General features: G+C 35.1%; 1 long non-coding RNA gene across 1 annotated transcript in view; it reads right to left on the reverse strand.

The window, feature by feature from the left end:
* Positions 1–6,384: 6,384 nt before the first annotated feature.
* The window catches only part of LOC137211302 (uncharacterized), a 41,738-nt gene continuing 20,790 nt past the window's right edge, over positions 6,385–27,332 (reverse strand). Inside the window, exons 3-4 of the long non-coding RNA XR_010937019.1 lie at positions 12,362–12,543; positions 6,385–6,709 (exon numbers count right to left, since the gene is read on the reverse strand). This is a non-coding gene — a long non-coding RNA (uncharacterized lncRNA). The remainder of the gene's footprint in view (positions 6,710–12,361; positions 12,544–27,332) is intronic.

Genomic DNA, 27,332 nt, shown 5'->3' on the forward strand with positions numbered 1-27,332 from the left:
GAGATGTTTCTTGTTTCTTATGGTAGGCTTGTATAGCTATAAATGTCCCTCTTAGAACTGCTTTTGCTGCATCCCATAGGTTTGGGGTTGTTGTGTTTTTATTGTTATTTATTTCTGGGTATTTTTTGATTTCCTCTTTGATTTCTTCAGTGATCTCTTGGATATTAAGTAGTGTGTTGTTTAGCCTCCATGTGTTTGTATTTCTTACAGATTTTTTCCTGTAATTGATAGCTAGTCTCATAGCATTGTGGTCAGAAAGATACTTGATATGATTTCAATTTTCTTAAATTTACCAACGGTTGATTTGTGACCCAAGATATGATCTATCCTGGAGAATGTTCCATGAGCACTTGAGAAGAATGTGTATTCTGTTGTTTTTGCATGGAATGTCCTATAAATATCAATTAAGTCCATATTGTTTAATGTATCATTTAATGCTTGTGTTTCCTTTTTTATTGTCATTTTGGTTGATCTCCCCATTGGTGAAAGTGGGGTGTTAAAGTCCTGTCCTATGATTGTGTTACTGTCAAGTTCCCCTTTTATGGCTGCTAGCATTTGCCTTATGTATTGAGGTGCTCCTCTGTTGGGTGCATAAATATTTACAATTGTTATATCTTCTTCTTGGATTGATCCCTTTATCATTATGTAGTGTCCTTCTTTGTTCTTTGTAATAGTCTTTGCTTTAAAGTCTATTCTTTCTGATATGAGAATTGCTACTCCAGGTTTCTTTTGATTTCTATTTGCATGGAATATCTTTTTCCATCCCCTCACTTTCAGTCTGTATGTGTCCCTAGGTCTGAAGATGGTCTCTTGTAGACAGCATATATATGGGTCTTGTTTTCCTATCCATTCAGCCAGTCTATGTCTTTTGGTTGGAGCATTTAATCCATGTACATTTAAGGTAATTATTGATATGTATGTTCCTATTACCATTTTCTTAATTGTTTTGGGTTTATTATTGTAGGTCTTTTTCTTCTCTTGTGTTTCCTTTTTAGAGAAGTTCCTTTACCATTTCTTGTAAAGCTGGTTTGGTGGTGCTGAATTCTTTTAGCTTTTACTTGTCTGTAAAGCTTTTTTTTTTTTTTTTTTTAAGCGGTACGTGGGCCTCTCACTATTGTGGCCTCTCCCGTTGCGGAGCACAGGCTCCGGACACGCAGGCTCAGTGGCCATGGCTCACGGGCACAGCCACTCCGTGGCATGTGGGATCTTCCCGGACCGGGGCACGAACCCACGCCCCCTGCATTGGCAGGCGGACTCCCAACCACTGTGCCACCAGGGAAGCCCTGTAAAGCTTTTAATATCTCTGTGAATCTGAATGAGGTTCTTGCTGGGTAATCTTGTTTGTAGGTTTTCTCCTTCATCACTTTAAATATGTCATGCCCCTCCCTTCTGGCTTGCAGAGTTTCTGCTGAAAGATCAGCTGTTAACCTTATGGGGATTCCCTTATGTGTTATTTTTTGTTTGTCCCTTGCTGCTTTTAAAATTTGTTCTTTTTATTTAATATTTGATAGTTTGATTATTATGTGTCTTGGCATGTTTCTCCTTGGATTTATCCTGTATGGGACTCTCTGTGCTTCCTGGACTTGATTAACTATTTCCTTTCCCATAGTACAGAACTTTTCAACTATAAGGTCTTCAAATATTTTCTCAGTCCGTTTCTTTTTCTCTTCTTCTTCTGGGACCCTTATAATTAGAATGTTAGTGCACTTAATGTTGTCCCAGAAGTCTTTGAGACTGTCCTCAATTCTTTTCATTCTTTTTTCTTTATTCTTCTCTGCAGTAGTTATTTCACTATTTTATCTTCCAAGTCACTTATCCGTTCTTCTGCCTCAGTTATTTTGCTATTGATTCCTTCTAGAGAATTTTTAATTTCATTTATTGTGTTGTTCATCACTGTTTGTTTGCTGTTTAGTTCTTCTAGGTCCTTGTTAAACGTTTCTTGTATGTTCTCCATTCTATTTCCAAGATTTTGGATCATCTTTACTATCACTATTCTGAATTCTTTTTCAGGTAGACTGCCTATTTCCTCTTCATTTGTTTGGCCTGGTGGGTTTTTGCCTTGCTCCTTCATCTGCTGTATGTTTCTCTGTCTTCTCATTTTGCTTAACTTTCTGTGTTTGGGTCTCCTTATTGCAGGCTGCAGGTTTGTAATTTCCATGGTTTTTGGTGTCTGTCCTCAGAGGCTAAGGTTGGTTCAGTGGGTTGTGTAGGCTTCCTGGTGGAGGGGACTACTGCCTGTGTTCTGTTGGATGAGGCTTTCTGGTTGGTAGGTCCATGTCTGGTGGTTTGTTTTGGGGTGTCTGTGGCCTTATTATGATTTTAGGCAGCCTCTGTGCTAATGGATGGGGTTGTGTTCCCATCTTGCTAGTTGTTTGGCATAGGGTGTCCTGCATTGTTGCTTGCTCATCATTGAGTTGAGCGGGGTCTTGGCACTGAGATGGAGATCTCTGGGAGATTTTCACCATTTGATATTACATGAACCTTGGAGGTCTCTTGTGGACCAATGTCCTGAATTTGGCTCTCCCACCTCAGTGGCACAGCCCTGATGCCTGTCTGGAACACCAAGAGCCTGTCCTCCACACAGCTCCGAATAAAAGAGAGAAAAGAAAGAAAGAAAGAAGAAGATAAAATAAAATAAATAGGGCTTCCCTGGTGGCACAGTGGTTGAGAGTCTGCCTGCTGATGCAGGGGATACGGGTTTGTGCCCCTGTCTGGGAAGATCCCACATGCTGTGGAGCAGCTAGGCCCGTGAACCATGGCCGCTGAGCCTGAGCATCTGGAGCCTGTGCTCTGCAACGGGAGAGGCCACAACAGTGAGAGCCCCACATACTGCAAAAAAACTAATAATAATAAAAATAAAATAAAGTAAAATAAAATAATTTAAATAAAAAATTATTTTTAAGAAAAAAAATTTTAATTAAAAAAACAAACAAAATAAAGAAACAAAAAACGGTCAGACAGAACCCTAGGGCAAATGGTACAAGCAAAGCTATACAGACAAAAGCACACACAGAAGCATATACATACACACTCACAAAAAAAGAAAAAGGGAAAAAAAAAAAAAAATATATATATATATATATTGTTGCTCCCAAAGTCTACTTCCTCAATTTGGGATGATTCATTGTCTATTCAGGTATTCCACAGATGCAGGGTAGATCAAGTTGATTGTGGAGATTTAATCCGCTGCTCCCAAGGCTGCTGGAAGAAATTTCCCTTTCCCTTCTTTGTTCCTCAGCTCCTGGGGCTCAGCTTTGGATTTGGACCCGCCTCTGCGTGTACGTCGCCTGAGGGCATCTGCTCTTCTCTCAGGACAGGGTTAAAGGAACAACTGCTTTCGGGGCTCTGGCTCACTCAGGCCAGGGGCTGGTAGGGGTACCGATGCGGGGAAAGCCTGCAGCCGCAGAGGCCAGCGTGACGTTGCACCAACCTTAGGCATGCTGTGCGTTCTCCAGGGGAAGTTGTCCCTGGATCACGGGACCCTGGCAGTGGCGGTCTGCACAGGCTACCGGGAGGGGCGGCGTGGATAGTGACCTGTGCTCTCACACAGGCTTCTTGGTGGCGGCAGCAGCGCCTTAGCATCTCATGCCCGTCTCTGGGGTCCGCGCTGATAGCTGCGTCTCGCGCCCGTCTCTGGAGCTCCTTTAAGCGGCACTCTTAATCCCCTCTCCTCGCACACCAGGAAACAAAGAGGGAAGAAAAAGTCTCTTGCCTCTTTGGCAGGTCCAGACTTTCCCGGACACCCTCCCTGATAGCCGTGGCGCACTAGCCCCCTTCAGGCTGTGTTCATGCCACCAACCCCAATCGTCTCCCTGGGATCCAACCCAAGCTGAAGCCTCAGCTCCCAGCCCCCACCCGCCCCGGCGGGTAAGCAGACAAGCCTCTGAGTGCTGATCGGCAACGATCCTCTGTGCGGGAATCTCTCCACTTTGCCCTCTGCACCCCCATTGCTGCACTCTCTTCCATGGCTCCAAAGGTTCCCCCCTCTGCAACCCGCAGTCTCGGCCCACGAAGCAGCTTCCTAGTGTGTAGAAACCTTTCCTCCTTCACAGCTCCCTCCCACTGGTGCAGGTCCCGTCCCTATTCTTTTGTCTCTGTTTTTTTCTTTTTTCGTTTGCCCTACCCAGGTACGTGGTGAGTTTCTTGCCTTTCGGGAGGTCTGAGGTCTTCTGTTAGCGTTCAGTAGGTGTTCTGTAGCAGTTGTTCCACATGTAGATGTATTTCTGATGTGTGTGTGGGGAGGAAGATGATTTCAGCGTCCTACTCTTCCACCATCTTGAAGCCGTTCGGCCCCGGAGCTAATCTTCATTGCGGTGCACAGGCTTCTCACTGTGGTGGTTTTTCTTGTTACAGAGCACGGGCTCTAGGCTTGTGGGCTTCAGTAGTTTTTGCATGTGAGCTCAGTAGTTGTAGCTCACGGACTCTAAAGCACAGGCTCAGTAGTTGTGGCACATGGGCTTTGTTGCTCTGTGACATGTGGGATCTTACAGGACTAGGGCTCAAACCCATGTCCCCTGCTTTGGCAAGTGGATTTTTAACCACTGCACCACCAGGGAAGCCCTGTCATACTTTTGAAAATGAAAAATCATATTATTAAAAATTAATCCAGGAGACAGATGTAACTCAGATTTCTCTCTGATAAATATCCAGATATGAACACTTAACATGAACAGTTCTCCTTTAAACAGTTTTCTATAGCCCTTGCTGCTCTCCTTTGACTCTCATTTACTCATTGACTTCTTGAAATCTTATTTCTACCCTAATAATTCCATTGGGATATTCATGAAAAGACTTATTTAACTCTGGACAACATATTACATAACTAAACATTTATTTCTTGCCCACTATCTTCCTTTTACTTAATGTCATGACAAGTCGATGGTTTTCCACCTAATTTTCTGGCACGCCTTCACAGGTACCCAGGAGAATCTTTTTCCTCTCCTCCTCCCTTCAGTAGGAGTCATGTTCTATTTCTCAGTCTTCTCAATATTCATGCAGCCAAGAATTACTTAAAAGCCAGCCCCTGAATTTCTCAATCTCCACCTGAGAAAGTAGAAAATAATAATCAGCAGGGTTGGGAAAACATGATTCCTTTTGGAAGTGTTGATGCCAAATCTGATTTTTTTTTTTTTTTTTTTTTTTGGTTAGCTGGATATATTGGGGTTGAACCTTCCTTAAAATGGTCAGATAAAGACAGGGAGCTCTGCTTCCTAAAGGGCACATGAGAAGGTGAGCTTGAGAACAAATTAATCTGTGGTTACTACTCCAGTGCCCCGCCCCCTCCACCTGTGAGAGTGGAGGACTCTTCTGTTTGGAGCCACAAGGCCACATGCATTGCTTTGTTCTGACCAAAGCATTGTTTAGATATATTGAGAAAATATCATAAAATGTTTAGAGTTGGATATCTCCAAAACTAATGGATCTTAATCTTGGCTAAACACTGGAACTTCTTGTAGAGCTTTAAAAACTACTGTTGAATGCCTGGAAGGTTCTTACTTAATCAGTGTAGGGTGCAGCCTGGACATGGGATTTTTAGAAACTCCTTGGTAGATAAGTTTACTCTAACATGCAGGCAAGACAGAATTACTGCCATAACTCAACCTCAATGCCTCAAAGTGGAGAAATTCAGAGAGGTTATTTGGGGCCAGTATCTTCTAGCTCCCAGGCCAGAGCTCTTCCAAAAATAGGCTATCTGCTTCTGGCTACTTGAAGGGTTATAAAAACTCAAGGCTGCTTTGTAATAGTCATCGCTCTGTTGAGACTCCTGTTTCTTTGCTGCGATGTTCCAGTAAGACAAAATTCTTCCATCCCACTCCTGGGCATATATCCAGAAAAGAAGAAAACTCTAATTCAAAAAGATACATGTACCCCAATGTTCACAGCAGTGCTATTTACAATAGCCAAGACATGGCAGTAACCTAAATGTCCAGCGGCAGATGAATGGATGAAGAAGATGTGTATATGTGCATATCCATCTATCTATCTATCTATATATATATAATGGAATATTACTCAGCTATAAGAATGAATGTTGCCATTTGCAGCAGCCTGGAAATGCCTAGAGATTATCATACTAAGTGAAGGAAGTCAGAGAAAGACAAATATTATATGATATTACTTACATGTGGAATCTAAAAAATAATACACATTAATCTATTTACAAAAGAGAAACAGATTCACTGACATAGAAAACAAACTCATGGTTACTGAAAGGGAAAGGAAGGTTGGGGGAGGATAAGGTAGGAGTTTGGGATTAACAAATACACACTACTATATATAAAATAGATAAGCAACAAGGATTTAAGTATAACACAGAGAACAATATTCAATGTCTTTTTTTTAAATAAATAAATAAATTTATTTTTGTCTGTGTTGGGTCTTTGATGCTGCACGCAGGCTTTCTTTATTTGCAGAGAGCAGGGGCTACTCTTGGTTGCAGTGCACATGCTTCTCATTGCAGTGGGTTCTCTTGTGGCAGAGCATGGGCTCTAGGAGCACAGGCTTCAGTAGTTGTGGCACGTGGGATCAGTAGTTGTGGCTCACGGGCTCTAAAGTGCAGGCTCAGCAGTTGTGGCTCACAGGCTTAGTTGCTCCACAGCATGTGGGATCTTCCTGGACCAGGGTTCGAACCTGTGTCCCCTGCTTTGGCAGGCGGATTCTTAACCACTGCACCACCAGGGAAGTCCAATATTCAATATCTTGTAATAACCTATAACAAAAAATAAACTGAAAAAATTATGCATATAACTGAATCACTTTGCTGTACACCTGAAAGCAACACAATATTGTAAATCAACTATGATTCAATAAAAAAGGTTCTTTTGGACTGGGAAATAAATATTCATGCATTGATTTTTATCCATTCCAATAGCTTCAAATGACATTTGATTCTTTTTTTTTTAATGTTTTTATTGGAGTATAATTGCTTTACAATGGCGTTGTTTCTGCTTTATAACAAAGTGACTCAATTATACATATACATATATCCCCATATTTCTTCCGTCTTGCGTCTCCCTCCCTCCCATCCTCCCTATCCCACCCTTCTAGCTGGTCACAAAGCACTGAGCTGATCTCTGTGTGCTATGCGACTGCTTCCCACTAGCTGTCTATTTTACATTTGGTAGAGTATATATGTCCATATATACACTACCATTCTGACATTTGATTCTTAATTACTCAAGACCAATATCATCCACCATGGTTATCTCTCATAATAATTTACTACAATATATTGAAATATGATTAAAAATTTTTATATGCACCTCAGGGCTGACAAATTTTGAAATATCCCAAACTAGACTCCTAATCATTGTCCCAGAACATTTTCTTTCCCTGTTGTTTCTGGATTAATAAAAAGTAGTACTACCACCTACCAGATGCTCAAATTAGAAACTGAGGTAGAATTCTGAGGCTTTTTTTCTGAATTCAACCCCATGTTCAATTATTGTCCTTTGAATACTAATTTATAAATATATCTAATTTTTTTCCCACTTCTGTGAAAGACTAGTAAAGCTCTTCTGATGCAAAAACCATAATCTCTTCTTGGATAGTTGTAACAACCTCCTAAGTGGTATTCTTGATTACAGTCTTGATTTCTTCCAGTCACTTCTCACACTGAAGCCAGGATAATCTTTCTAAAATGCAAATATGATCATCTTTCTAAATTTTTATTGGTTATCCATTATCCTTATAATAAAGCACAAAACTTTTAACAGAGATTACGTCTTCCATTCTATGGTTTCAGCTTATCTTTCTAGACATATCTTTTAATGCTCCCTTCAAACCTAATTTCGAACCCACTTTAAACTTATATCTGTGCTTGTTAATATTCCTCAAGGGTATCACATATGTTGTTACATTTGATTCTTAACATATAATTTTACATAATTCCATAGCAGGGCAATATTTTTCAAAGTTTAGTTTCAGTATAAATTTCTCTATGAATTTTCCATCATTCCTGCTAAAGCTATTTTAGAGATATTGTCAATGCCATATATTGTTCATATTTCCCCTATTCCAGCACTTTTTTTTTTTCGGTACGCGGGCCTCTCACTGTTGTGGCCTCTCCTGTTGCGGAACACAGGCTCTGGATGTGCAGACTCCGGATGCTCAGGCTCAGCGGCCATGGTTCACAGGCCCAGCCTCTCCACGGCATGTGGGATCTTCCCAGACCGGGGCACGAACCCGTGCCCCCTGCATCGGCAGGCAGACTCTCAACCGCTGCGCCACCAGGGAAGCCCCTCTAGCACTTTGTATATCATTTTGACATAATTGTTTATTTAGTTCTCCCAAAAATATAAACTCCATGAGGACAAGATTCATGTTTATCTTGTTCACTGTTAATATCTTCATCATCAAGCACAGTGCCTGGTACTTAATAATTTAATGGACAAATTAATGAACTAACAAATATGGAACAGTAATCAAAACCACAAAAGACAAAAGAAAAAGGATGTTCTTCCTCAGATGGCAAGCTAGTTCTCATTTGAGAAAGCAAATATATATATATATATATATATATATATATATATATATATATATATCTCACATTTTACTCTAGGTTCTTTTATATAAAGGAAGAATATACAAGCCTGAATATATCATTTCACAGAAAAATCAACAATATGCAGTCCATGTGATGAGGAAAAGATAGATTTTTTCAGATATTGAAACTAGTAGAAATCATGAAATATTTCTAATCATGGAAATTAGCATTTGTTGATTATTAGACAGCTTCATATTTCTTTTCCTTCATGTTCTGTATGTGTCTTACTTGTTGAGAGTTCAAAGAAATATAACAGGGATATCTATATATAACATACAACAATTGCATTTGTTAGATAACAAGAGCTAGATATTATGGTGATTCAGTACATATTTCACACCACACTGTTCTGACTGAATCTAAACTTTACAAATTTAAAAGCTGTGTAAACTTTGGCAAATTACTGAAACTTCTCTGCCTAAGTTTCCTCATATATAAAATGGGCATAGCAATAGTAACTACCTCATAGGTTTGTTTTAAGGATTAAATGAGTTAACATATTCAGAATTCTTAGATCAGCACCCTCTTTAGTTACATTTTTAGTGCTATATATTTAGTAAGTTATACATACACAAATATATAGCTATTAGTATATCCCTATTTTCCAGATAAAAAGTTAAAACTTCTAATGTTCACTAATGCCTCTAATATTACACAACTGGAGAAGCCCAGGCTTAAATCTATGTCTGTTTGATTCCAAAGATCATGATCTTTCCACTCTCCAACTTTTGATCAGCAAACCCAGGAATAGACATGTCAGTGCTTATATATTAGAAAACTTTAAACCAGGTGTATTTAAAATGAAAAGTCTAGATTAGTATTTAACCATTAGTATTTAGCTTTTACAAATTATCAACATATTTTTAGTGTTGAATTTGCCATTTAACTCAATCCTCCAACATAGATTATTAAAGAAAATCTAAAATGTCATATTATTTCTATGCAATTTTTTCTTAGATATTCTTAAAAAGACTAATTTTTAATATGACCATGATAGTATTACAAAAACATAAAAGTAATTAACAATAATCTCAGTATTTAGCCAGTAACCAAATGTCCTTGATTATTACAAAACCACTTCTTGGCATATTATTTGTCAACAATTCCTTTATTAATTAAATTTTAGATGTCAGATTTCTTATACACTCTGCCCTATACACTCTGCTCTATCTTTCTTCTTTGAACTTCCATCCATTCCTGTAACTTCAATAGCCACATAAATTAGATTTATTATTTCCATATTAGTGGAGAAAAAGTAGTATATAGAATCATCAGTTTTACTTTTATTCAGTATTGTATTTCATAACGATCCATTTTCACAAAAGATTATTCCTGAACATAATGTGAGTAATGCATCTTTATGTTGTCATTGGTTCCCAATCTGTTCTTATGGCTATATCTGTTTTTAAACTAAATTATTGGAATTGCATGAAAAAAAAAAAACAGATTCAACATCTTACTGATTGAAATATAAAAACAAAAAAAAAAAAATTACTAAAATATACTCTCAGAAACTTTTTTACTTTGGTGTCATTTAGTATTGCAACTAAAATATCAATAGATGTTCATAGTTGCATTTGAAATTGTCGTACTAGTGTAAAAAGTATTTTAAACAGTCATGGAGTTGCTAGAAATGTTAGAATAAAGAAAATATTAGTCAGCTTCCATGTAAATTTTAGGCTTAAGAAAGAATGAAATAAAATGGAAATATAGATTAAAATCACAAGTGTTAAAGATAACTGAATTTATCTATGTGATTAGATGAAAACACCAACTTGTGACATAGAGCTAGATAAGGAAGATGAAAAAAAAATCTCAGATGCACTGTAATCATCGAGATTGAATAGTATTCTACCTTATAATTGAGTCTCAGCAGCACAATTTTTACATCATTCACTATGACTCTTCCAATAAGCTCCTGTTAACATTAACAGGCTTGAACTGCACTGAAAATCCATCACCTAAAGGTGAACATTGGCCTGGTAGAATGGAACAAAATGTGTGTGTGTGTGTGTGTGTGTGTGTGTGAAGGGGATAGTCAATTCTTAAAATTACACTTTATCAGGATTTTAATGTCAGTACAAGGTCTAGAATGTTTTCTAAAGAAAATGAGGGTATCAGTAAAAGTAATAAGTAGTCATAAATCATTTTGCACTCTATATCTATAAAACATAAATCACACAACAGAAACCTATATAAAGGAGCATTGTGAAACAAGTGAATATATATATTTTCATTATCTAGGAGATCATATAGTTTGAAACATTTAAATTTTGATAAATTTATATTTCTATGATAATATTTTTTTAACCTAATGTTCTCTCAGAAAAAGGTAGTACTTAAAATTGGAGAAAGCTAAGCATTAGAATAAAAATTTCCTGGCAGCGAAGTTTTAACCATGCCCAAGCATTACAAAAAAAAAAGTTATTTCTCTATTGATCACATTTGATTGAAGATAAAGAGATTATGAAAAGTGTTACCATAGTTTAAATGAGGGCAACCTTATTTAAGAAGTGAAAAGAACAAGGTAGATGAAAGGAAAATGTAAAAGAAAAAGGAATAGATGAAAAGTGACTCAGTGTCTTTTCCTGAGAAGGACTGTCCCTTCCTAATCTATAGCAGTATTAGCAACATACATTTGTTAATAGCTATGCAGTCTTGGAATGCAGCAGGTAGTTATGGAACTAAGAGAAAGTAACCTAAGGTGGAGGGTTTAATCTTTGGCTTAGACCCTAAAGAAAGGAAGTTTACTGAGACCATCTGGAAAACGCAATTGGTTGCTGAATGCCTCTCATTCTCATTGCTATGTAAGCAAAAACTCAATTTTAATAGTCTATTCAGAAATATCTGTTCTGTTAGAGGCTAAACAAACCAACAAGGAAAAATATATAGGAAAGAAATCCAATATATTGATATGCAGTGAGGAAATGACAATAAAAATGGTTGATTTAAAAACATCTCCGGGCTTCCCTGGTGGCGCAGTGGTTGAGAGTCCGCCTGCCGATGCAGGGGACACGGGTTCGTGCCCCGGTCCGGGAAGATCCCATGTGCCGCGGAGCGGCTGGGCCCGTGAGCCATGGCCGCTGAGCCTGCGCGTCCGGAGCCTGTGCTCCGCAACGGGAGAGGCCACAGCAGTGAGAGGCCCGCGTACCGCAAAAAAAAAAAAAAAAAAAAAAAAAAAAAAATCTCCAACATCTCATAGAAAGTTTATAACATGCACTCAGTCATTTATTGGTGACTTAAACAACAATTGTCAAGTATACCACTTTTATATTTATGCCTAATATTTCAAAAGTGCTTCCTCTACTGTAACATTTAACTGAGGTTAAAATTGTTAGAATTTTGATTGGTGAGAATGAACTCACAGCACCAAGAATCAGATGAAGTTCAAAATGATTGACATAATAAAAGTAAGGAATCAAAGATATGTAGAGAAAAGTGGCCTAGTCTTTTGCTTTCCATGTTCCAAACAATTAGATTGCATGAAAAACCCACTTGTTCATTTTGTTTACACATTATCTCTTCAAGTATACTTTTAATATTTACTGGGCCAGAATCTTTTTAAACAGCATTTCTCAAGGTTTTTTTTTTTTGTTGTTGTTGTTTTATATTTATTTATTTTTAATACCTATATGTTGGGTCCAAACGAGAGAGAAAGAGACAGAGAGAGAGGGAGAGAGAAATCGGGAAAGAGAAACAGAGACTAAAAGAGAATGTTATAGGCATCTACTAATAATGTTTAGGTTGGTAAGAGTAGTATTGTGTTGTTAAGAACCCATGGATAAATCAGAAAACTTTCCATTTGAGGTCAGTTACCTAATCAGAAGCAAACCCATGCCTTCTTTATTTTCTCACACATGATATTGATGTCACAGGTTCTGGTTCCTTGCTGGATTCAATTCTATCTACCCTCTTGAAAACAGGATCCAGTGATGTCTGGGTAGTAGTTCTTTTTTTCTCACCATAGATGACACAGTAGCACAGGATTGCTTTATTTTCTAAAGAGAAGATTGGCAGAAAGGCCAGAGAAAAATATTAAAATCTAACTCAAAAATATAGGCATGTCTACAGGGGGGGGAAAAATGTTACCAGACTTCCATAGATAATTAAATTTATTAACTACTAGATAGCACAACCAATTCCACAATTGTATCTCTCCTTTTCAAGGAACAACAGAAAAAGAAAACAAAATTCTGAAAGATTTATTTAATTACAAATATCTGATACTTGGTCCTGCAGGCAATGTTTAAGCTTATATACAGACAAAACATTCAAACAAAGTTATTGGAAACTCAAGGAGAATTATGTTAATTTTGTGAAAAGTTTCCCTTAATCAAATGAAGATTCATACAAGGATATTCCAATTAAAAAGCCGAAATAAATCAAAAGATAGATAAAAAATACATTTGGAGGAAAATTACTCCCAGAAAACAAAAACAAAATTACACACTTCTTACAAATTAAAATGGACATACACAAGCTGAATACAAGAAGTCCAAGAAAAAATATTAATAAAACACCACAAAATGAAGAGGTTTTTCCCTTAATTTTCAGGGGAAAATTACAGGAAAAATATAGAAATTAAAAATGCATAAAATAGGGCTTCCTTGGTGGTGCAGTGGTTGGGAGTCTGCCTGCCGAAGCAGGGGACACGGGTTTGTGCCCCGTTTCAAGAAGATCCCACATGCCGCGGAGTGGCTAGGCCCGTGAGCCATGGCCGCTGAGCCTGCGCATCTGGAGCCTGTGCTCCGCAACGGGAGAGGCCACAACAGTGAGAGGCCTGCGTACCGCAAAAAAAAAAAAAAAAAAAAAAAAAAAAACATAAAATAGAAGATATATAAAAATATATAAGTTAAACATACTTCTTTATTCTTAAAGAAGAAATGACATTGTGTAAGTCTTAGTAAGGTCAGGAAATATTTATAAATATAATTAGATTTCACCTTTCATCAACATACTTTTTTTGTTATAAAACAAATATAAAAGTTTGCTAACGATTATTAAACAGTTTCATTGTTATATTTAATATTAACATTGATAATATTTACAGATTGCTATATATAAAGCTATAAGTATGTAAATAACATGTGCATTCAACTCAAGCTAAAAAGATAAGAAAACAAAAAAAAACTAATTTGGACTTTATACCTGTTTGTTCAATTAATGAATATAAAAAAGGGAAATACAACCTGACAAACAATATTTTCTTGTGGTCCAACAGATTTTGTGAAATAAATAATCCAGTTGTTTTATAATCCGTGGCTGTACTCTCCATGAGGGCAGTTTAAAATTTATTTATAATTTCATGTGTTTTACTTGGCATCAAGTTTGTTTTGTCTAAGTTTATCATTACACTTTTAAAATTCTTGGCTCCTTCTAAAATGAGACAGCTTTAAAAATTGCCTGTCCAACATCACATCACCCATATCACTGTGATTCATTGACCTGTTTTGTTAATACTATCAAGAAAAAATGTGTTTTATTATATATGGTGGTTCCAATGCATTAGGGGGTTTCACCTCTAAAGATATGTTGGATTTTGTGAGTAGTTAGCACTTTTTTTTTTATTATTTGACAGTAACTACTCTCTCTGTCTAGATCTTTCATTTTGAACCATCTGGCCTGCTCCTTGTCCCTGCCAGATGTCCCAGATGTATAAAACATACATATCATTCACAAAAGTAACAAAAGAACTGTGCATATCTTATCACTCCCTGAATTCTTAAACCATTTCAAATAAATTCATCCAATTGTAACTTTTATAAAACAAATACCTTTTACTTCATATTTTCTTTCATCTTTTGAGTAGCAGTATGAATTCATGTATTTGCACAGATTCAACTTATTCTAGTTAGCCATTATTACTCTTATTATGAATAATGCTAATAATAGTAATGGTTGTAATAGCTGACCTTTTAATTTGCCTCCTTGCATCTTCCAGCATAAATGCTAACAAACTTGAAAGGATTCTGTTTCTTACACTGATATATATAAGGATAGATATATAACTATCCTTCAAGAGGTAGCAAAAATGCTGCTGGTGTTGGTTCATTCATTATCTTGGAAATCTATCTATTTATCTATCTATCTATCTTCTATTCAAACTGACTTTTCAAAAATAAAACATTATATTGCTGAATTCTAATTTTATCACAGGATGTTTAATAAATCAGTGTTGACTTGGACTGTTAAAAAAATGTGTAAATTAAACTATAAAGCAATTCAGGAAGATAGACACAGGAAAGCTTAGCATACTGTAATCAAGTATAAAAGGAAGGAGTAAGTAATTAATTAAATGATGACCTATTGAAAAGTCGGGTCATTGTCACTTAAACTCTCTGCATATAAGAGTGACTAGGAGGAAATTTGTTAAATTCCTGCCTAAATTCAGAAGAAATGCTTTAAAATAAAGTAAATAAATATACCAAAACAAAGCTAACATGTTAAGGCTGGGGAAAGAAGCAGAATAGAGTACAAGGTAATTTTAGGCTTTTACAATGGAACCAAAGGAAATGACAAAATACATACCAGAAATTCAGTGAAAAGCTCCCTCTAATATTACAAATGTAGGAATCCTGATTTGCCTAAGTATACCTTCATACTGTGCCTTCATCATGTAACCTTGCATAGGCCTCTCCTTTCGAGTCACTTTTATGGGTCAATCCAAATTTTCAGTCACAAATATCAGTAAGTATTAAAAATTCACATATTTACATAAAATCATCATCATAAAATATAAGAGTAAAAATGAACAATAAGAAAAACTACCCCCAAAGGAAATAGAAATAATTAAGGAAATAGAAAAAGTTAAAAAGTTTAGAAAAAAGCCCAATTTATAGTCTCAGAGAGTTTGTAGAGAACATAGCATCCACATAAAGAATAGGACGCTGTAAATAAAGTCTTCAATAATATAGCAACCCTGGAACTCTGAAAAATTTCCTAAATAAAATATGACATATCCAGTCGAAGATTTCTATCTCTAAATTATCATTCTGCAAGATAATATTTGAGACAATCTCAGAATACATAGCAAAATTTTATTTGCTATTTGACCAAATAATTCTTCATTTAAGAAAGATTCTATAAAGAAGCTGTTGTAAGGGTGTACACGTATGTGAAAAATGGTGGAATTTGTAGTATTGTCCAAAATAATAAACATTTGAAAACAAATATCTCTCAACAGGGAACTGAATTAACACATTACATAGTAAATCTAAAAAGTGAGACACTAAATTTCTTTAGAAATAATGAAATTTTAGTACATATATATCAATACTAAGAGTCCATGTCCATTTTTATCGGAAAAAGGCAAAATACAAAACATTTTTTAAGCACTGCAAAACATTCCTGTAAAAGTTATTTTTTTAAACTAATATGGGTAGGAAAAGAGAAATATGAGCAAAAAAAATCAAGTTTTGTTTTTTTTTACCATTGGCAATATCTCAGACCCTAAGGGAATTTTCATTTTTTCATTCTTGTTAGTTAAGTTTTACTGTATTTGTATAACAAATCACATTTTGATTGTAATTAAACATTTAAACTAAGGTTATTTTCAAAAATATTATGCAGACACTTATGAAATAAGCTAATTATAACATTAAGTAATCTCTCATTAAATCCTTTATTTAATAGCTTACAGTAAGGTGACATAAAGGTGTGAGAAAACTTAAATAAGAAATTTGTCAGATTTCAAAGTAACTTTTTTTGAGATTTATCATCTTTTTCTTGCTGCCCTTCTCCTACTTTCCAGTCTTTATATTTCAGGCTACAGAGTTTACACCAACTATGAAGAGAGCCTTGTTCTGGCTTAACCTATATGCTTCACATCTGAATGTGAGGAGCAGGAAGAAGCCAGAGAGCAAGTGTGTCTACAGATTTTGGGAAGCTGACAAGGATAAAGGCAGAAGTGGTGAAGGGATACTTGACTTTTCTTTGGGTAAATTAAAACATTTCAGTCCTTGAATCATGGCAGATTCTTTGAGGTAGTTTCTTACATTCTTAATGATTGTGAAACATGATTTCTTTGGGTAAAAACTAATTATGTTCCGGAAGTCTAATTATAAGTTTCTAAATTTTAAAAAAATTTTTCCTAGAATAAAACACTCCTTATAATCAGTCTACTGAACAGTTTTTACATTCATACTTTGAACAAATGTGTATTCCATAGAAAAGTAGAATACCATCTGTATATTCACTGAAGCCTCAATTAAATTGTTAGGGCTAGTCTTCCTATCTTTGATCTACAAATATTAAACTTACTTAATCTACCTTGATTTGAATATTTTTTCCCTCAAAGTTAATATTATTTCCATCGTTTCCAAATAAATGGGAAGTACATATACTTTTCCATCTTACAGTGTGCAAACCACATGATGTAAGAGATGTCTCAGCAAATGAACAGTTTAGAACAGCTTTATTTATTGTAAGATTTTAAAAAGCATATACTACTTAAGATTGTGTATGTTATTGCCTTTATAGTAGTCTAGGAGAAAATTTAATACTATTTTTTAATTTGCATTAGTAAACATTCTGTACACAATGATTCACTTTGTGTTTGTCAGATACTCCATAATGTGGTCTTTGTCCCTTATTTTTTTCTCTCATTTTTAATCACACCCCTTCTTTTGGCTTGAGACACACACTTTCCAGTTTCTAACTGAAAAACATACTTTTCCACATATCCATGTAAATTATGTTTCATATCCCTCAACAGATTTAGCTCTGTTTCCATAAGCAAGCATGGCACTTTGTACATCATCGAGACTTTCATCAGACTATTATTTGCCTGTTTTATTCTTGCTTTTTCTTTATTATTTAAATTTTGTGGGGGCAATAAATGAGTCTGCTTGCTTATCACTATGTTCCCAACGAGAAAATTACATATAGAAAGACTTACAAATACATGATACTCAAAATACCTTCAAATAACTAATTATTATACTAAAGACTCTAAATTACAAGATGGACAAAGAAATGTTTTAACATCTATATGATGGCAGAGTTTTAGCTGTTTATATTTTAAAGAGACAATGTTGTTTCCAATAACAGTGCATTCAGAGCCAAAATTTATTCTCTCATTTAAAAAGTGGATACTGCATATAATATATCTTACAAAATTAAAATCACCAATGACCTTGAAAGAAAGTTAAGAATAATCAGGCCAGGGATTAAGTGAAGGCTTAAATTTAGGTATGAAAGAGGAATACAACATACACGTTTTACATTTAGAATATTTGCTGAATTTGGTGAAACTGAGTATTTGAGACCTCATGGAGCATGGGAAAATATATGAATTCCAGAGGCTACTAATAAGCTATACTCTTCTGTAAAGTTGGGACATTAATAGGTTATACCATCAATACAAGGGTGAATAGAAATAGAGCTATTATCATCAGTGGACTGTGAGGTAACTAATGATATATATGTTTTAGCACTGAACAAAGATGGAGCAATTCACTTTAAATGTATAGCCTGATTGATTGTATACTTCTCTGGCTGCTTGGTACATCTCTGGTAGGAATATAATTTAAAATGATCCTAGAATAGCAACTCCACAAAAGATATTAGAAGAAACAAAAACAAACTTTCCTCAAGAAATTGTCTTCACTTCATGTGCTAGACTTTCAATGTAAAAAATTCCCAGGAAAATTAGCAGTGTATGCAAAAAAAAAAGTAAATATAAAATGAAACAAAGCTTCATGATCTGGAACCAGGAGAAATAATAGATGAGGAAAACAGACCTAAAATGATTTAAGGTGATGGAATTAGCAGATACAGATACAAATCAATTATCTTAAAAATGTTTTGGAAAATAAGAAACCTTATTGACCATATTCACAGGGAATGAAAAAAGCAAATAATGACAAGCAAAATTTGAAAAATAAAACTAACATAAAATATGAAGAAAAACAAAAAAATACATTAATTTATATGAATAATTCTACTGATACATTAGAAAATTTTATACAATGATGACAATTTAGGAGGAAACTAGATACAAAGAAATCACATGGAATGCAGCCAGAGGGAAAAAAAAAAGAGATGAAAATTTAAAAAATGATTAAGATATATGCAGTATGGAAGGAGAAGTTATAAATTTTAACTAAAGTCTCAGAGAGGAGAAAGAGAGAGAGAGGAGGGAACAAACCTAATGAATATATTATATCTGGGAAATTCATGAAATGCACAAACCCACAGATTCTTGAAGCTCAACCAATTCAGAAGAGGAGAAATATAAAGATATCCACATTAAATATCTCATGATTGCATATCTAAAAAGACTAAACTGATGTTGCTGGTCTGGAGATGACACTTTCAGAACTACTGCCATAGACCAACTATAGCACATAAAAGATAAGCTTTAGAGAAGATCTAAAAGACTGCTTGAGGAAAGAATTTTTGTTATAATAAAGTAACTAACAATTAGACCAAATGCTGATTTTCCCACCAGTAATAATGGAAACCTGAACATAACTAAATTATTTTTTGAACATGCCAAATATAAATGTATCAATCTATAATTTTATGCACAGCAAAAATGATATTTTTGTGAATGAGGGGTAAAGTAATTTAATTTTTAGACATTAAAAAATAAGAGAGTAAACATTCATTAAAGGAAAATCTAGATATATATTTCATGAAAAGGAAAATGATTTCAGAAAAAAAAATTATAAAGAACAAGTAGAAAGGAAAAACAAAAAAAGAATGGTAAATATATGGTTAAAACTAAATGAGTGTTGCCTATATACAAAGCTAATAGCAATATATTGAGGAACTTAAAATTCTTCAATAAATAAATGTGACAGTGTATGTTAGAAAAATGATGAGCTCAAATCAGTCCTTTCATTTTTTATGAGGAAGATGGAGTTAATTATTAACTTTGTGGTGTAATAAATTAATTATACTCACTGTAATTACTGAGCTCTTTACTAATTAAATTGAAATAGAGAACAAAACTTTCAAAAGAGTAGTAGGAATAATTGAATGATTCAAAAAACTCTATTGAAATAAGTGTAAGAAAGAGAAAACTATATAAAAAACAGGAAGAAAAGTAGAAAATATAAAATAAAATAAACAAATGTATGTATTAGTCATTATAGTAACTGTAATTGGATATACTAAATACTCCAGTAGTGGACAAATTTAATAGGCTGTGTTAAAACTGAAACTCTTCACAAATAATGCACAAAACCCCACAAAATTTGAATTCAACCCACAAAATTTGAATTCAAAGAAATGGACAAATTGCACCAGGAAAGCCATAACCAAAAAAAAGACTGGTTTAACTATATTAATTTAAAACAAACACCTAGAAAAATATAAGATATTGTTAGAGAAAAGGAAACAATAAAATAAAATATTCAATTTGCTAAAATGATAATCCTTTTAGAATATATAAAATAATTTCAAAATATATAAAGCAAGTCTTGACAGAATTACTGGAAGAAAAACAAAAATCTATCTTCAGAGTGGGAGATATTAACACAGCTCTCTGTCAATAACTGACATAAAAAGGACACAAAATGTGTCAGTAGGAATAAGGATGATTTGAATAATAGGAATAAAGGAATAACACATTTGTTTTATTTGGCTATACAGAGAACATTGCACTCTCCAACAGTTTTCAGTTATGCATAAAACATTTACCAAAATTTACCAATTATTTGAACATAAATTTTAAGCAAACGAATGTCAAAGAATTTAAATAAAAATAACATATTTTGACAAGAATAAAAGTTTGCTCGAAATTAATTGCAGAATGTTAACTAGAAATCCCATGTTGGAAAATTAGTGTATCAAAGAAGAAATCATAATGTAATTAGAAAATATTTTGAATTTAACAGTAGCAAGACTATCACAAATCAAAACCTGTGAGGTGCAGCAAAGAGCATATTTAGAGGAAAAGTTAGTCTTTTGTGCAGAGATGAGGAGGCTGGCTTTTAAAAGAACATGTTTTGCAGTGGTTTCCAGCCATTTCCTTGTGAATTGCCTGCTTCAGCACTGCTGTTCATCTGTGATCATCAGATAGATAATAGTATCCTGAAGTGTCCTGAGCTAGACAGTGACAAAGACTGCCTTAAGTTTCCCCTCAGTTTATCTAAGCTTTCTCAAGACTTCTTGACTACAGATCCTGACCTCCCTTTCCTTAAAGCATTTACTTCAGAAAACTTGTAATTGTAAACTCTTTCTCTGCCCTTCTGAGATGTTAATCTTCTACACCACTGGAATGTTTTTCTCAAGACCAGTGGGATCATCTCTGTGAAATGGAATCAACATGAATGATAACACTCCATCTCCCATTTGCCATGGGAGGGTAGAAACCTAATTCTGAAAAGGGACAATTAGCAAACACAGATGACCCCATCTGTTTTGCCGAAAGCCTACTTTTAGTTTCAAGGTTTGTTGGATTCGCTGGCAAAATAGCCACTTGTCTCACACAACTGAACAGATTTAATTAATTTTTAATAGAAGATTATTTAACTTAATTTCAATATACAGTCATTAGAAGGGGATGAATAAAAGTATTAGAGGTACATAACAGAGTATACATCATCAGATTGGGCCAACACCTACATCCAGATTCAAACAGCAGCTGGAAAGTCCCAAGTAACAGCAATCTGGAGTCCCAATTGGGAAGGGTCCTGGGCCATGCGTTCACCTCACAGGTGAGACTTCAAATTGCAGTTCTGGGGGCTTCTGTTTATAATCCCAATCCACAATCAGCTATCATCAGTTTATGAGCAAAAATGCAACTCTGGTTTAACTGTAACAGTGCTGTTTGTTTCACTGTGTGAGTCAAAAGATTTTCTAGACCATGGGGGACTGATCAGATCCCCAGGGCTCAAGAAATTTCAAGACTCATTCCCTTTCTTATCTTAAGTGTTGCTTGACTTGTTGGTAACAATTGTTAGGTGTGCAGGCAGGCACACAGTCTAGACAGGGCCACAAGTCGGTCAGGGGCCTGCTTCTGCCTCTGAAGCCTGAACAAGACACTTTACTAGTTTTCTCAACACCATCTCATTGGCCAACCACTCTCCTAATGTCCTCTAGCACTTTGCCATTGGCTTATCCCAGCATTTAAAAATCCTCCACCCTTTTGTTTTAGCGGAGTGGAGTTGAATATCTTGCCCCTATTGCAAAAGTCTTGAATGAGGTCTTCTTTGTCTGTTTAACTTGCATTGGCTGGTCAGTGGTGCCCACATGCATTTAAAACTTTTGAGAGAATGTAGCATGTTATGGAGACAGTTATAATTATTAACAAACAAACAATGCCAATGGTTTGGATAGCACTCCTGAGCCAGGTTCTCCATGACCCAAGCCAGTTAGAATCAAATAAGTCAAAGAAATAATCCCAAATAGAGGGGTATTTCTTTAAGCCTGTTGGCCTGTTTATGTATTTCATGTAACTGTGCCTTTACTTCCTCAGAAGTGTTTATCCAGTGAGCTTGTTTCAGAGAAACGGAGACATTGGAAATCAGGGAGAAGTTCTTAGTGGGCAGAACTACAGGATCACCAGCATCACAGCAAATCCAACAGTTACTTGGAGGCTGGATTACTCTCTTTTGAAATGGTCTGAGATACTGAACAATGCCATCTTTTCAGACCAGGTCAAGGCAAAAAGTGGGCAAAATAATTATAAAAGACCTTCATGGTATAAGAATTAGGCAAAGGATGTTAAGAGAGGAAAGGAAGAATGAAAAAATGTTCTTGATCTGATGTTTTGGAATGAAGCAATCTACCTCAATGTAGCTATTTCTCTTTCTACTCCATTTGATTTTGAGGTCTTTGGCATTTATACAGGACCAGAGGGGGTCTGAGAACTTATAATTTGGCAGCAGTGTCAGTGGTCAAGTGTACTTGGTAGGGTTCTTTCATGAAACTTACTTTTGCAAAAACCTCAGAGTAAAATAATAACTGTCTGAAAAAATATAAGACTTAAAAATCCCCATGGTTAGAGAATTGGTTAGTGTTCATTATAATGGCATTGGCAAGAAAATTGATTATTTCTGTGACAATATTTTAAGATGATAATGGTAATTATGACTGATAATATTATATCAGGACATACCAGATTTTTAGGAATTTTATACAGTTTCTGGAACAGTTGTATTAATAATAAATACTCATACAAATATGCATCACTTCTTATTTGACAATACTTCCTATGCAATTTAACATATTAAATAAGCCTAATTAATTCAACATTTCTCTTTTTATAAATAGAGAGAACAAATCTTTTGAGATGTTCCAGGGGCTCTCTGGAAAATACTGAAATTAATTTGAGGTGAAAAAGACTTCATTTAGAATTTGATATTGGGGGAGTTTTAAAAAAATACCCATTTAACCAATGTGACAAGGACTTTGAAGGTAAATACAGAAGGTTACATAGCTATAAAAACCTAAGCTCTTTCAATATTGAGAAGAGTGAGTTTTCTTAAGTAATCAAAGACCTGATAAGATGAAATTAAATACAGTAAATTGTTTTGGGAAAACACAAAATCTTTACTTTCCGGGAAGATTATTTAAAAGATTAAAAACAAATTTTGTTTGTACTTTCTTATTAAGAGTAGGTCAATAATGTAAGAAAACTTTGTTCTTTTAACAGACAGGAAACCAAATTCTAATTTTGTACTGGTGTATCATTAATATTAAAACTCATTTTTAAAAAACTAAATAAATTCATTCCAATCTTAGCCAGATTGACACATACACAGTTCTTTTTCCAAGATTCCTTTTCACAAAACTTCTACAACTTTTTTACATCCATTCAGATTTTGTCCTAAGTTCCCTCCCCCACCCCCACCCCCCTTTTCTCATTCTGGAACAACCAGCTATTTTACTTCAGGACAAAATTACTCTCTTTTTTCCTTGACCACAACCACATCTGCCTACCTTTTCTTACCAAAAACACATCCTACTTTCCTTGTATAGAGATGTTTCCTTTATTAGGTCTACTAGGTTTAATTGCATATGTTAATTATAATTCTTAACCCTTAGAATACTTAATTCCTAGTGGAATTAGAATACTTAATTCCTAGTGGAAACTAAGAAGTAAGCAATTGTGGGCTCTCAGTTACACTAGCATTCTGTGATTGACACATTTTTAAACATATCTAATATATTCTAGAAATATATTCTTCCTCATACTAAATTTTTCAATGTGGCACAAGATGTGTTTACTAATAAACACAAATATCTTTAGTTTCTCTGTAAAAGGAAGCCAAAAGTGGATAAACATATATTCAGTAATTAATGTTTCAGTGTTTGTCTTATTTGGAAATGATCTAGATATTTGATGAATATCCATCATTTAACTTATTACAGTATAACTTTGTTTCAAATTATCAAAATGATTTTGGAAACCATTTTTAAGTAGACCTTTTATAAAGCATAGTTACTGGTGAAAAGTTTACTTATAAACTTTTGTCTTATATCTGTTTATTTGTCCTTAACACATGCTTAAATAACATGAGCTTATTTGACTTTTAGTAAACCTAAGTAAATTAAAAGTTGAATGTCTACATTATATTCAATAATTATAGATCTCAAAACATGGCTTTTTAAATTAAATCAATAAACAAGCTTTATTCATTGAAAATTATCATAGATCACATGAACTTGAAAAACATTTGGGTTAGTTTCTCTAGTTCTGAGAGTATACTTGATTTTTATAATGTTTCTTTATAAACCAATTAAATAGAGCTCTTTACAAAGTAATTTTGGCAATACCATCTGGAGGTACAAAAATATTACAAGTTTATAACACATATATAGAGAGATATATAAGCATATATAGAGAGGTAAACAGAGATCTTGTTTAAAATGAAATGCTTTCATTTTAAAATTTTAGCTATGAGACAATAATACAAAATACACAATAATACAAAACTCACTAGTTTGTAAAGGAATAGCTGTTTACACCTGTGTTTTCTTCTCAGATGGCTTAAACTTTTCACTGGTATGGCAAAGACTTTTAAGCTTTTTTCATAGGTTGTTTTCAAATATGCCTTCTTTTTTTTTTTTTTTTCCTTCCCATCTGATAATAACTACCTCTGTGTTTGCTAGAGAAGACCAGGTAGGATATTTACATATCAAAAGGAGCAGAGAAAGAATGTAACTTCCACCAAGAAGGACTTTTGTTCCCTATGACCAGACTGTTGACAATACCTACAAGCCTTTTGAAATGAATATGGAGGTTTGGGGATTGATTAAAAGGGTAGGTGGGCTTTTTCTCTTCTGATAAAGGCTCAATTTGTAAGACAAGCACAGTTGCCTTTAATTTATCAAAGAACTGGGTGTCAACCTGAATGATGTCAAGGAACTGACTCATACATCTAACCACATTATCTTGAATTTACTTCTTTAAATCAGGGAGAAGATCTTCAACTGAGATAGAAATCAAAAGATTCCTGTGTTCCAGTTTTAGAGCTGTTTGTCTTTGAAATGTTTTTTTCTTTCCCTCTGGGTGTGTAGTTTCAATTAGCTTAGGGAAGAAGGCCTGAAAAAAAGTTTCTATCAGGTTCTCAGCATCAGCATCCAATTTAACCAACTTCTACTACAGCTACTTTTGAAAAAAAAGAAAAAAATCCTTTAAAATATCTAGCTAAGTTTTATCCAGGACAAACAGTAAATATTCTTGGTGTTAGAGCAGGCAGATAGCTAGATATGAGCAGAGAAAGAGGAACATGGGCTAGGTGGCAGGAAACCATACATCTTGTGAACAATGGGGGTCCTTGGGTAGACAAAGGAAAGCAGGAACCTCCAGGCTGACCAGAAGATATAAATCTCGAGGTGACAAGGGGTTCTAGAGGCAGACAAAGAAAGGTGGGAAAAGGCAGAATCTCTGGTATCCAAATGTAAACTTTTGCTCATTATGCCCTCATTACAATAAAATTAGCCTTGCAGATAAGAAGTACCCATCATGCACTGATGCCATGACACTTCCAATCAAGGCTAAATAAGGACAAAAATCCCTCTCCCCTCGGGAAGGTGGAGCTGGGATGAAAATCAGTAATAAGACCCAAAACCCTTCTTCCTCAGTGAATATTCTTCCCATTCATTTTCACATCTCTTATAACCAGCTTGCCAAATAAACTCATGGCAGCTACTCACCTGAGTGCCCATTCAACCCTTGAGAGTATACTATCCCTTAAATCTTCACTTTGCTTTCTTGGCTTCCAACTCATCTCTGATTTCTTTTTGTGTTGAGACAAGAATCTACTCTCCAGTAACACTGGCAATATTGAAAAATCCCATGGACACAAAAGACATCCCCAAGGAGGGTGCAAAGGTACTATTCTTCCTAAATCCAGAGCCACTCCCAAAGATAAAAGAAAGAAAGAAAGACAATTCCCTTGAGAGCTGACAACTGTTAATAAGATCCTGGCCACAAATGGACTGCAATCCACATTTATGTCAGGTCATAATTCTGGGTGCTTAATCTCATCATTTAGCTGGAGAGGAGTAGGAGTCATGTTGGTCTTACAGTCTTTTGGGTTTGGTACTTCTTGTGTCTTAATTTTTCTTTTTTCTTTTAGCTATATTTTTGATATTGGAGAACCAATAACCTGCATGCTCCAGACAGACAGAAAGCCAAACCAAGTTCTCAGGACAGAAAATGAGGCAAACAAGAAGGCAATAGCTGTCCCTGGAACAAAAAAAGGATCAATAACCAATGGGTACCCTCAAACCACATTCACAGGAGTCTGGATTTGGAAGGGAAAGAACAACCTGAAATTTTACCTTCCTTTCCTGGGACTACTAGAAATCCAGGAGAGCTAACTCTGGTAAGAATTTTCACCCGTTTCTGGTTTCTGCCAGTTTTATTAGGATTCTATCTGCAAGCTCCTGAGAAAGTGGGATTTAAAGTAGAGAGTGTAGTTCTCTATCTACCAGAATGTGGTAAGGTATTCCATTAATTTTAATTTTAGTTAAGGGAATAACTGGTTGCAGTTTACCAGAGAATCTGTTGGAGTCCTGTCAACTCTAGGAAGGGTCCATATGGGGCCCTTTTCTAAGGGTAGATATGTCGGGGTTCAAGTTGATGTCAAAGAACTTGCACAAAACCTTCATGGACAATATTTTTTCCAGTGTTGCAGCTGATTGCAAATGAGACATCAATTTCTGGGCTAGTGTTTAATGATGAACCCCTAAGAGGGTACAAGCAAGTGTTCTTTTAGGTTTCTGGCCTTGGAGCTGTTCCAGTTGAAAGACCACTAAGTTGGTAGACTTTTGTTTACTGTCTTGGGGTATTTTCATAGTAGAGAGGTAACTTAGTTAGAGGATTAATAGAATAAGTACTCAGGTAAAGGAGGATAGAGAGGAGTAGGAGTCATGTCAGTCTTACAGTCTTTTGTTTTTGGTACCATTTGTGTCTTAATTTTTCTTTTTCTTTTTTTTTTTAACTGTTTTTTTATATTGGAGTATAGGTGATTAACAATGTTGTGTTAGTTTCAGGTATACAGCAAAGTGATTCTGTTATACATATACATGTATCTGTTCTTTTTCAAATTCTTTTCCCATTTAGGTTGTTATATAATACTGAGCAGAGTTCCCTGTGCTATATACTAGGTCCTTTTTGGTTATCCATTTAAAATATAGCAGTGTGTACATGTCAATCCTAAACTCCCTAACTATCCCTCCTCCCACCCTTCCCCCTGGTAACCATAAATTTGTTCACTAAGTCTGTGAGTCTGTTTCTGTTTTGTAAATAAGTTCATTTGTATTATTTTTATTTCAGACACTGCATATAAGTGATATCATATATTTGTCTTTCTCTGTTTGACTT

The sequence above is a fragment of the Pseudorca crassidens genome, chromosome 18 (assembly GCF_039906515.1).
Source record: "Pseudorca crassidens isolate mPseCra1 chromosome 18, mPseCra1.hap1, whole genome shotgun sequence".
Taxonomy (NCBI): Eukaryota; Metazoa; Chordata; class Mammalia; order Artiodactyla; family Delphinidae; genus Pseudorca; species Pseudorca crassidens.